The following is a 13471-nucleotide window of genomic DNA, read 5'->3' as shown; positions in this document are numbered from 1 at the left end:
CGCGGAAACGATAAATCGATATCAAACACTACTGACAATTTTGGAAGACCGAGACAATGACGATTGTTTCTTAATGTCAAACAGAAGCGGGTTCCAACTCTTACTTAAAGGATACCCCTTATCTCTGTTTATAATATTGTCAGATAGACGGATTTCAATGGCTTCGTCTACTACACGGTCCCAATACCGCGACGCAGGGGCAATCACTTGTGTCTCATCGTACAACATTTCATGTACAATGTACAATGTTCCGCTACTGCAGATTGTTGTACGATTCAATTGAATACTAAATGACAAAATTAATTATATAGATTTTGTTATGTCTGTGCACATAAACTGTACTTGCATCAAAAGTAATTGCTTTTGTAACATAAAAGCGCAGAAATCACTCGAGCAACTAATTTTTATTACTTATAAAATGGAATTTACAGCCGGTCGTTGTGGCCGAGCGGTTCTAGGCGCTTCAGTCCGGAACCGCGCGACTGCTACGGTCGCAGGTTCGAATCCTGCCTCGGGCATGGATGTGTGTGATGTCCTTAGGTTAGTTAGGTTTAAGTAGTTCTAAGTTCTAGGGGACTGATGACCTCAGATGTTAAGTCCCATAGTGCTCAGAGCAATTTGAACCATTTTTTTGAAATTTACATTTTGTAAGGATATAAAATACGTAATGGACTAACAATGAACGATGTGCGGTTCTAATTACGTGAAAAACAAAGATAAGCCGTTGGTTCTCTCACTCATTCATGTATGTTTCCTTTCCTACCAATGCTACGAATTCTATACTGTACTTTAAACTACCGAACCGTAGTTTTGGTACAGCACAACTCGAACCAGGACACGCCACACACGGGATTGTGGTCTTGTAGCGTTAACACCACAATATTTTGTACACTGAATGGCCAAAGAAACTGGTACACCTGCCTAATATTGCGTACGGCCCCTCCGAGCACGCAGAAGTGCTGCAACACGACGTGATGTGGTCTCGACTATTGTGTGAAGTAGTGCTGGAGGGAATTACACACTGAATCCTGCATAGCTGTCCATAACTACGTAAGAATGCGAGGAGGTGGAGATCTCCTCTGGAAAGCACGTTGCATAGCACCCAAGATATGCTCAATAATGTTCACGTCTGGAGAGTTTGGAGGCCAGCGGAAGTGCTCAAACTCAGAAGAGTGTTCCTGGAGCCACTAAGTAGCAGTTCTGGATGTGTGGGGTGTCACATTGTCCTGCTGGAATTGCACAAGTCCGTCGCAATGCACAATGAACATGAATGGATGCAGGTCACCAGACAGGATACTTACGTACGTGTCAGCTGTCAGAGTCGTATCTAGACGTATCAGAGGTCCCATATCAATCCAACTGCACACGACCCACACCATTACAGAGCCTCCACCAGCTTGAATAGTCCTCTGCTCACATGCAGGGTCCATGGATTCATGAGGTTGTTTCCATACCCGTACACGTCCATCCGCCCGATACAATTTGAAACGAGACTCGTCCGACCAGGCAACATGCTTCCAGTCATGAACAGTCTGATGTCGGTGTTGACGGTCAAGACGAGGCGTAAAGCTTTGTGTCGTGGAATCATCAAAGCTACATGAGTGGGCCTTCGGCTCCGAAAGCACATATCGATGATGTTTCGTTGAATGGTGCGCACGTTGACACTTGTTGATGGCCCACCATTAAAATCTGAAGCAATTTGCGGAATGGTTGCACTTCCGTTGCGTTGAACGATTCTCTTCAGTCGTCGTTGGTCCCATTCTTGCAGGATCTTTTTCCGGCCACAGCGATGTCGAAGATTTGATGTTTTTACCGGATTCCTAATATTCATGGTACACTCGGAAATGGTCGTACATGTAAAATCCCTTCTTCATCGCTACCTCGCAGATGTTGTGTCCCATTGCTTGTGCCCCGACTATAACACCACGTTTAAACCCACTTAAATCTTGATCACCTGCCATTGTACCAGCAGTAACCGATCTAATAACTGCGCGACACTTGTGTTATAGAGGCGTTGCCGACCACAGCGTCGTATTCTGCCTATTTACATATCTCTGTATTCAGTACGCTTGCCAATATCTTTTTTTTTCTTTGGCGTTTCAGTGTTTTAGATATCTTTTTCACTGAATTATCATATAGGTTACGTCCTATAAAGGGTGGTCACAAACAGTCAGAGAAACTTGTACGATTCTAGGCGCTACAGTTTGGAACCGCGCAGGTTCGAATTCTGCCTCGGGCATGGATGTTTGTGATGTCCTTAGGTTAGTTAGGTTTAAGTAGTTCTAAGTTTTAGGGGACTGATGACCTCAGAAGTTAAGTCCCATAGTGCTCAGAGCCATTTGAACCATTTTTGAAACTTGTAACAGTCAACATTTTGAATGTCCTTACAAGACTTGTAAGGGTGTTGCAGGATAGGTTGCGCTCAGAAATAACTGTTAAGAAAAAAGCTTGATTCCCTGCGCCATTTGCTAATTAATTAGCACTGAAATTAGCCCATCAGGCCGTTGCGCATGCAAATTCACGCCGCGCTTGATACAATCAGAGTCAGTTGTTCTCATAGCGTAGACGGTAACGCACAGGACTGCTCAGCCTTTGGCTCAGGTTCGATCCTTACAACCGCCCCATGTATAATTTTTGTATTGCTCCCGTGTTCGGTTTTAGGAGATCAAACGAGGTACACGTTTGGCGACATCGACATTGGCAGACCGCTTGAATCTGCGCGCGCAACGGCCTGTTTGGGTAACTTCAGTGCTAATTAACTCATAATTGCCGCAACGTATCGAATTTTTTCTTCCTCACCACAACCTAACCTGCAACGCCTTCACAAGGTTTTCAAACTATTTGTCATCACTCTGTGTAAAGGCATCTTCTACAGTAACTGTACAAATGATGTTGTACTCTTATAAGTCATGTGTGTATAATATGTTTAACGATAACTATTTCTTTTTCAAGGTCCTGTTGATCACGAAGTAGAAACCACAACGAAAATAAAAATTCTTTTATTTACAACATTTAGCTACATCTTCCTGATAGTTCTCTACATAGTCGCACTGCCACACTTTGCTGTCACGAATTACAGTTGCGTCATGTGGGGTGCATGAAATGAAGATGAACATCACAGCATGAACAAATCGAATGACGACGCTTGCTCTAGGCCTCTTTTCGTGCTCATTGTGAGCTCAGAATCGATAAGTGCGACGTGACGCGATCGACGGAGGCAGTAGAGACACTGCACAACACATCAGCGCAAAGCTTCATCGGATTCTCACTGTGGTTTTAATTTCGCGACCGAGTGGACCTTTACCTCAAGGTTCATAATACTAATTCTGGAACGTGGTCTTACGTAATTCGAGTAGGATAAGTACAATGCGTTTTACTTTCGAGTCTTTTCATGTCTAGTCAGGGCGTTCAATGTTAAGGGAATACTTGTAAGCCAATAGTGATCAGACAGTAATGAAGTCAAGTCGCTGGCAGGCGTCCATAACAAGCGGTACTGGTGTTTGTCTGGCTGCACTATGCACTAAAAAGTATTTAGGATAGTCAAATTTTCGGTTTAGAGATTTGTACTCATATTTTGGTAGGGATGCAAATCTTCAAATGTCGCATATCTTTGGAAGTAACTGTCTTTGTACGGCTACAAGCTCTGATGTATGAACTGTCTGCTCAGTTAAGTAGCCTTATGATGGCCGAAAGAGGTCAGCCGCGAAATATAAATATTATCGTGCAATTTTAATAACTGTATGTTTTAGTTTTTAATAAAATAATAACATCCTTTGTTTTCTGTGAATGAAGATTTTTTCTAGTGACGTAATAGTGATTACCTGATTTACAATTCAGCATTGCGAAGTAGTAGTTCTGACACTGTACTTCAAATATTATTAAAATCTTCTTTTTCTTTCTTTTTTTTCCTCGATTGTTGCTGTAGCTTAATGATATTCTGGCACAGCCCATTAACTCCTAATGTAGAAAAGGTAATAAACTGGTAAACCCGGAGTACTGTAAACGGGACAATCATAGAGGCAGTCCCTTTGTTGTACAAAAATTCATTAAAAAGCGAAATCGGGAGACGACGGCGAATGGTGTCCCTAGAACTACACTGATGAAATCGCTTAGTGGTTGCTTTACAGTCAGACTTATAGCATTCTCAGAATACAGCTGCAGAGTATAGTGTTGTTACGATTTCCCATCTCCATTATGAACGCGAAACTTTTGAATGAATTTTTTGCTAATACCCATAATAATGCGGTACTTTTCGAACGGCCTTCTACGTCGATATCTTCATGACTACTCTGTAATTCACACTTACGTGCCTGGCAGAGGATTCTTCGAACCATCTTCTATTTGTCTACCACATTGCAGAGCCTCTGTTGGCTTAATGTACTCAGCAATGTCATGCATTTCTGAAGGAACAGGCATTGCTGCAATCGCCAACTGTATGACATACAAGAATTATACTCATGTTCAGAAAAAAAACCGAATACCCTGAACGACTAGAGACAGGACATTCATATTCACGGGATAAGTATATTGATACACTACTGGCAATTAAAATTGCTACACCACGAAGATGACGTGCTACAGACGCGAAATTTAACCGATAGGAAGAAGATGCTGTGATATGCAAATGATTAGCTTTTCAGAGCATTCACACAAGGTTGGCGCCGGTGGCGACATCTACAACGTGCTGACATGAGGAAAGTTTCCAACCGATTTCTTATACACAAACAGCAGTTGACCGACGTTGCCTGGTGAAACGTTGTTGTGATGCCTCGTGTAAGGAGGAGAAATGCCTACCATCACGTTTCCGACTTTGATAAAGGTCGGATTGTTCAAAAATGGCTCTGAGCACTATGGGATTCAACTGCTGTGGTTATCAGTCCCCTAGAACTTAGAACTACTTAAACCTAACTAACTCAAGGACATCACACACATCCATACCCGAGGCAGGATTCGAACCTGCGACCGTAGCAGTCGCACGGTTCCGGACTGCGCGCCTAGAACCGCGAGACCACCGCGGCCGGCAAGGCCGGATTGTAGTCTATCGCGATTGCGGTTTATCGTATCGCGACATTGCCTCTAGCGTTGATCGAGATCCAATGACTGTTAGCCGAATATGGAATCGGTGGGTTCAGGAGGGTCATACGGAACGTCGTGCTGGATCCGAACGGCCTCGTATCACTAGCAGTCGAGGTGACAGGCATCTTATTCGCATGGCTGTAACGATCGTACAGCCACGTCTCGATCCCTGAGTCAGCAGATAGAGACGTTTGCGAGACAACAATCATCTGCACGAACAGTTCGACGACGTTTGCAGCAGCATGGACTATCAGTTCGGAGACCATGGCTGCAGTTACCCTTGACGCTGCATCACAGACAGGAGCGCCTGCGATGGAGTACTCAACGACGAACCTAGGTGCACGAATGACAAAACGTCATTTTTTCGGATGAATCCACGTTCTGTTTACAGCATCATTATGGTCGCATCCGTGTTTGGCGATATCGCGATGAACGCACATTGGAAGCGTGTATTCGTCATCGCCATACTGGCATATCACCCGGCGTGATGGTATGAGGTGCCATTGGTTACACGTCTCGGTCACACCTTGTTCGCATTGACGTTACATTTCAGATGTGTTACGACCCGTGGTTCTACCCTTCGTTCGATCCCTGCGAAACCCTACATTTCAGCAGGATAATGCACGACCGCATATTGCAGAACCTGTACGGGCCTTTCTGGATACAGAAAATGTTCGTCTGCTGCCCTGGCCAGCACATTCTCCAGATCTCTCACCAATTGAAAACGTCTGGTCAATGGTGGCCGAGCAACTGGCTCGTCACAATACGCCAGTCACTATTCTTAATGAAATGTGGTATCACGTTGAAGCTGCATGGTGCAGCTGTACCTGGACACGCCATCCTAGCTCTGTTTGACTCAATGTCCAGGCGTATCAAGGCCGTTATTACGGCCAGAGTTGGTTGTTCTGGGTACTGATTTCTCAGGATCTATGCACCCAAATTGCGTGAAAATGTAATCACATGTCAGTTCTAGTATAATATGTTTGTCCAATGAATACCCGTTTATCATCTGAATTTCTTCTTGGGGTAGCAATTTTGATGGCCAGTAGTGTATGTGAAACGTCCCCTTTGAACAATTTATACATGACTGTGCTTAACCTGACACACAATATTTTTAGCGCAACGCAATCTGACTTTCAAAATTCCCTACTAAAGAATGGCCCTGACAAACATTAAACTATACCTTTCACAAATCACTTACCTCACGAAAATCTTCGCTGCTCAAGCTACTGCAATACAGCGAGCGCCACTACTGCCAGCTAAATAAAAGATTCAAACTACTGAAGGCACTAACTACTGATAGGGGTAGTTAGCAAATGAAAGATATTAATAGAGAGCAAACAATGTATTTACCTTAATATCATCACAAGTCATAATATATATCAGTTCATGACAAATTACAAAACTCCGCCATCTCTCTCCCCACATCCACCACTGCTGGCGGCTCACCTCCAACTGCGCAACGCTACGCGCTGTTCACAGCCAGCTGCCGCTGCCCAACACTACAATGGCAGACAACAATGCAAACTAGCCACAGACTGCACACAGCACAGCCAGTGATTTCATTTTCATATTGAGCGCTACGTAACGTTGCCAATAAGAAAACATAAACAGCCTACTTACATAGAGAAAACATAAACAGCCTACTTACATAGCCCCCATGCTCCCCACAAAAAATTTTACAAAATTTTTTTTGGGCAGTGGCCAATAATGATTTGATAAAATTTTTCATAATTACAATAACAAAGAAATCAAATGCACACACTTATTGATACAATGTTGGTCAAAAGCTAAAATTTTCTCACAGTTTATAAAGACAGTCTTGATCATTCATCACAGTGAAACTACCGTTTCTTTTCTCAAAGTCTGAGCAGTAAAAGACAATGCACACAGAAGTAGTGGATTTCCATGCAGTCTTGAAGAAGTAGTGTTGTCCTTCCAACGGAAAAACGGTGCTGACTCTTGACATGCTGACAGGTAATGGGCCACAACAGAGCAAACCCACAGCAGAGTTCATTCGACGTTTTGAAGAATATTGTAGGTAGGTCATCACAGAGCAGACCCACTGGAGTCCTGGTAGAGATTGTGGTATTGGTGGGCCACCAGAGGTGCAGACCCACTGCAGTCCTTGTAGAAATAATGGCATGGTGGGTCATCATAGATGTAGACCCACTGTAGTCCTTGAAGAGATGGCCAGCAGCCATCTGTTGTGACTGTGCAGGTGCACAATCACCATTGAAGAGTCTTGCGGATAATATAGCAAGTCCATAAACCACCACTTGTGCACTCACAAAGTTTTTGAAATTGTCCTTAGAACCAGCAATGCTGTTATCCAGTCCCTTGCTGAGTTATTAACACACGTGCAAACACTAACAGTCCCTACTTCTCACATATTGTCCACATACTATGACCAACAGAAACGTGTGCAGTGAAATGTAACTAACAAGTTAATAATGTCATGAACTGGTGACAATTACAATTTTATAACATAAGAATACAATTACAAAGGTACAAAATACATCATTAAAAACATAATAATACAGATAACATTTGTAGTACAGGCTTTACAAAAGAATAGAAATAAACATATACATCAGTGTTACAAAAATAGTGACATAAGTACATACATAAAATAATGAGAATAGTTTTCGAAACATTAATTTCACACATGAACATTGAAACAGAACAGAATTGTAAACAACTTTACAAAGAAAATAACATATTATTAATGCAACTTATATTTGAGGATAACAGTATTCCTCCTCATAGTGAATATAGCTTAGTATTAGAAGAGAAAAAAATTCTATGAAACAGTACACAGAGACAGGAAGAAAACAAATACTCAAGGGTACACAAACACATAGTGGGATAACACCAATAGGAAAGGACAGGGTTCGTTTTCAGTGTAACATTTGGTACTGCAGTCCAACCCAAAACTTCATATATCTTTCCTCTTATTTCATCCTTTGTTTCCACCAAAAAAAATTCTATCTAAGCATGCTTTCTGTATTTATATGTTCACACATTTCTTACCTCAACATTTATTTCCAAGAAAATCCTACCTAAACCTGTTTTCTCAATGCATTTCTTCCAATTCATCGCAACTCATTCTGTTAGAGGCTACCCCCTCTTAAGCTAACTTAAATCTACTGAGCTCAGATGCTAAACTAAGGGACGAGGCAATGCAGCATCACATAACATATCAACACAAACAGCAATGCAAAAAAATGCAAATTGGCAAAGCTAGCAGCATAAATGAGCAAAAGTCAAATTCAATAACACTATGCCTGGCAAACAGCAGCAACTTATACCTAAACATGACATAGCGCAAGCAGAAAAAATATTACACTAAACAACAATGCAGATAAGGGAAATGTATATTCACATCTTAATGTCTATGTAATTAAAGTGGTGCACCACAAGAAGTTATTCTACCAAAAAGTTACCAATTACTTGAAAAGAAAATTATGAATGCAGTTACTAGTTCCTTCTTATTGTTCTTTCCTTTCCAAGTGCTCCTTTTTTAAAGAATGTGGATCATAAAATAATTATTTAATAGATCTGTTGACAGAAAGTGTTCACATTAGCAAATGCATTTTATTTTATAAAAGCAATGCTGCAACACAGCTGAAAAACAGGTATCAAATGAAATAAGCAATTACGCAAACCAAAGCATAAAAATATCATTCAATAGCTATGTGGCATTTCGTAAGTCAGTAGCTCTCAATTCTCGTAGAAAGACACTTGTCATTATCAGGTTTGCAGATGTAAGAATATTTCCAAGGATAATGGCCTCCCCTTTTTTTTTTGTGCTACCTGTGCCGCTGAAAAGGGCTCGCAATAATGGCTTTTTCTCCAGGCGTCTGACACAGCTGGGTGCCCGCGACGCATTACGTGCAGGTGGTCACTTAACTTTCGTACAGAAATATTTACGACAGGAGATTCTGCTACCGTGGTAGTCTCATATAAAAATATTTCACAGGTCAAGAATTAGCGTTGCAAATCTGTAGAAACAAAACCCTATAAATATAACAGTGTCCAAAAAAAATTTTCAGTGGCATTGTGATACATTCATGCATATACACGCACATTTCATAACTCTTAAAGTACGATTCTTGGTTTCCAACAACCTTTTCATAAATCAGAGTCCCTAACCCCTACTCCTTATTCCTTACCTTATTACACATATACATATTCATATTCATCAACACGTCTTCAATATTTCATCATAATAGCTACATAGCATAATCAGATTCCTCATATAGCATCAGCTTATTTATCATAAACATACCTCAACAGCATAGTACACATCGTCGTCGTAATAATAACATCATAACACTTCAGTCAAATCTTAAAATCGTCGTAACTTCCTCCAATAATTAAAAAAAATTCTCTGCTCATGTGAAAAGTGTCATCTGCCTCAAACGTACTTTAAAAATCATGAATCCATACCAAATACATCATTCAAAGCTCTCATAGTATCACAATGGTTCCGAAAAAAATATGAGCATTTCACAAAGTGCAGACAAAATACAATTTCATAAGTGTGAAGTTATCCAACTGTGTAATTGCGTAAACATATGTCACTGATGTAATAAAAAAGTTTATCTCTCAGTTACATGATCAGATAGCTGTGTAATTTGTGTGTTAGAGAAATATGGTACCGATGTGTAAAGTTGTATAAGCAAATACCATATTAGCTAGGGTTCCTTGTGGTTGCCACACACATGGTACACAAAGTAAGCGTGTACCCCCCTGAGATTAATGTAATTATACCCTCAGGTGTTACAAATTACAGCAATGGAATGAAATGTATCACGGAAAACTTTCTTTGTAATTAAAAAATCTTTGAAAATAAGTGTTTTAAGTATAAGATTAATCACTCAAATGCGTGTCCTGTAGCGCTAAATGCGCGTCTTGCTGTAAGATAATTCTGTGGAACTGTCGTAGTTATCGTCCTCTGTAAGCAAAGTTCTGCTAAAGTCAATGTACTTACCTCATGATACACAAAAGTGAAATGCTTTACGTATAGATATCTTAGTTATTACGCTTATTGCCATGATGAGGAAAGTACTGTACAGTAACGTATTGTTATGCCACGAAAAAGGCTGTCTCATTGTTGCTATACCACAAAAGTTACTACTAAAACATGTTTTTCTGCCTAGAAGAATTCAGAAAACTGTGCAGATATAAAACAGATACACTGCAAAAGCAACATTGTAAATTGTCACTCATTAGTAGCATCGTGATAAAAATCGTGTAGCTGTCACAGAAACTAACCACTGTGTCATCTGGCATTTCACAGAAAGCACCTCAAATCCTGAATCCACTCTCAAGCAAACCAAAATGTTGCATGAAAATTTCATTAGCAGTGCTGGTATATGTTCTACGTATGTAAGCCGTATATTCATTACGTAATCGTGCAACTAACAAGGAGGAATGTATAAATAACAACACTGTGTCGTCTGTTCGCAATAACAATGCATTAGCAATTACTTGTCTAAGTTACCTATGTTCTTGACTGGATGGTTAGTTAGCTTTTAAACATAGTTGCATGTTAACAGTTTCTCAGTGTGACAAATTGTACAAGTAGCGTGAAGTGAAAATTGCCAAGACTAAGTTAAAAAGCAGATTATCTGTCAATAAATGGTTTTACATGAGAAATGTGGTGTAATCCTTTACTCTTCCTAGTACGCAGACTTTCAACTTCAACGGAATTATCATGTGGTATACGTCGGTGAGGAGTGCTAAAAATTTTCTCAAGGTTAACGTCTTATGTTATTTTTCTCGGAGCTAGCGGGCGCACGCGGCTGCCTGCTGCATGCGGTGTGAGTCATTGTCTGTCCCTTTGTTGGCGCGCGTCGTTATTGGGATTAGGAGACCTAACTTCTACAAATTCACGTTGTCGAAAGTGCCCTGCTCTGTTTGAATCCCGCCAGTTCTGATGAAATTCAGGTCTGTCGTTATGATTATCTCGTCCGTCGTCATGTCGGTAGATTTCATAATTTCTTTCTTGTCGGTCACGTGGTGGAGAGTTTCTCCCTGAATCGTAACTGTGCGCCGAACTGTTGCGTCTGAAGTTGTTCTGTCTCCCTTGATAGTATTTATTTTGGTTCCCATATTGTCTGTTTCTCTTATTGTCTCTGTGATAGTCATTACTACGGAAATGCGATCTTTCTCTGTAACTATTATTACTCTGCCAACGGTTGTCGTACGGGTGGTGTCTATTTTGGTCACGATTTGCGTTGTAAGAATAGCCTTGTCGCGTCCAGTTATTATTTCTTTCATCGCGGAATTGCGACTGATGTGATCTGTAATTGTTGTGTTCCTGCGTTCTGCGATTGTCAGTGTCACTTTCCAGTTCTTGTAACAGTCCCTGAAAAGCTTCAATGTCGTCTTTGCAACGTCCTGCCAAAATAATATGTCGTAAATGTTCAGGCAATTTGAGTAAGCAAATGCGGATGAGTTCTGAGGGGCTGTATGGGTTTGAAAGATATTGATTCTTATGCAACATGTCTTCAAAATATTTGACAAGACTGGAAAATTCAGATTGTTCAAAGTGTTTCATCATCATGATGCTATGTTTTACACGGTCTTGTGTAGCTTGAGACCAATATGCTGAGAGGAAGGCATGGTAAAACTCTCCTTCACTGTGGCAATCGTGAATTACCAATCGCATTCTTACAGCTGGTTCATTCTCTAAGTAGCCACACATAAATTCTAATCTGTGTTCCAACGACCAGTTGGGAGGAAAGCAATGCGAGAATTGATGGAGCCATGCTTGTGGATGAATGTCATTGCCAGAATTCTTAAATGTTTTGAATTTACGTGTAGTAATGAACAGCTTATAGTCAAAATCATCATGTCGTCGAGTCGCATAGCGGTCATTGTTAGGTCGTGTCGGCCGTTCCATCTCAAAATTCGGTGCACATTGCCAATTTCTTTCATAACTTCCGAAATGCCCTGTGTTATTATTTTGTGGCTGTTCCGTATTTCTGTGTCCCTCTTCCCGTATTGGGGCGCGAGTATCCTCTGAAATACGTAATTCTTGTATTAACTGTGTCAGTTGATCTTGTACTTCCCGGATTTCTCTTTGGTGTTGAGTATTAATCTGATTCTGATTTTGTTTGAATTTCCTAATTTGTTCGCACTCTTCAGTGTCAGTGAAGGCTACAGGTCTTGTGTCATTCAGATCATCATCTACCTTTGTAGATAAGTTAGTGAACTGATCTGAAAGTTCAGCTACTTTATCCGATAGTGAAATTATTTCCTCTGTATGTTTTTCTGAACCAAGTTTCAGAGTATCTACTGTGTCCTTTAAGTTTTCCTGAGTTTTTGCAAGTTGCGTAACCGAATCGGTAGATGCAACTGAGTCAATTTTAGCTTGCAAGGTGTTGTGATTTTCATGAAAAATAGTTTGCAGTTCTTTTATGGCTGCTTCATGATTCTGTAATGCATTTTCATGCCGCGAAAAAATAGGTTGGAAATGCTCACAAATTTGTGATTTTACGTCATTACAGACTTTTTGACATTTCGATTCAATGTTATGTAACTCAGTAGTTAAATCTTCACGTGTTTGTTCAAGCGTGGTGTGAAGATTTTGTTCCATTGCGTCTAACTGTTGCTGTGTTTGTCTCTGGTGTTGTTCCATTGTGTCTAACTTTTTAAGATTTTGTTCCACTGTGTCTAACTTTTGAAGCTTTTGCTGTGTCTGTCCCATTTGTTGTATTAATTGTAATAACAATGCATTGGTGTCTGAAACATGTTCCTCAGTGCTTTTCGGCAGTGAATTTACACGGGAAACATTCACATTTTGACAAGCAGAAAATGTGTCTTGACTTATTCGAGAAAACGGTGAGGATCCAAAACCTGAATCTACAGTATTTGCGAGATCGTGTCGTGTCATTTCGGCTTCCTGAGGCGAGCTATTGCCGACCGGTCGATCGATAATGCTTCCCTCTTCACTAATTGTTTCACTGTCCACGCCATTGTTTGACGCCCGCTCCATTTCCCTGTGCACAGTTACCAAATTACTACTTTGAACATTAGTAAATTCATTACTCGGCGGCGCTGATAAGCTACGCTCGTCATCGCTATTATTTCTCAGTTTAGTTTGGAGCCTAGTGTTACGTTTTTCACACGCCATTATTGTCACAGTATTTCACACGACAACACAGAAAAACACAATTTGAAGATCAAAAATAAGAGAACACATTAACATAGCACTGAAAATAATATCTAGTTAATTGCAAGCGCAGCTGCGAAATACTTGGTGCAAATCTACATGCATGCCACAACTGTTTTACTATACAACAATGAAAGACTGCAACTACAAAGGAAATTCTCTCTACAATTACGCGCTAGCAATAAACAAAAGCTACACTAAATACACAAA

This window comes from Schistocerca americana, chromosome 8, assembly GCF_021461395.2.
Source record: "Schistocerca americana isolate TAMUIC-IGC-003095 chromosome 8, iqSchAmer2.1, whole genome shotgun sequence".
Taxonomy (NCBI): domain Eukaryota; kingdom Metazoa; phylum Arthropoda; class Insecta; order Orthoptera; family Acrididae; genus Schistocerca; species Schistocerca americana.
The sequence above is the reverse complement of the archived record's forward strand: the minus strand, read 5'-3'. Positions refer to the sequence as shown.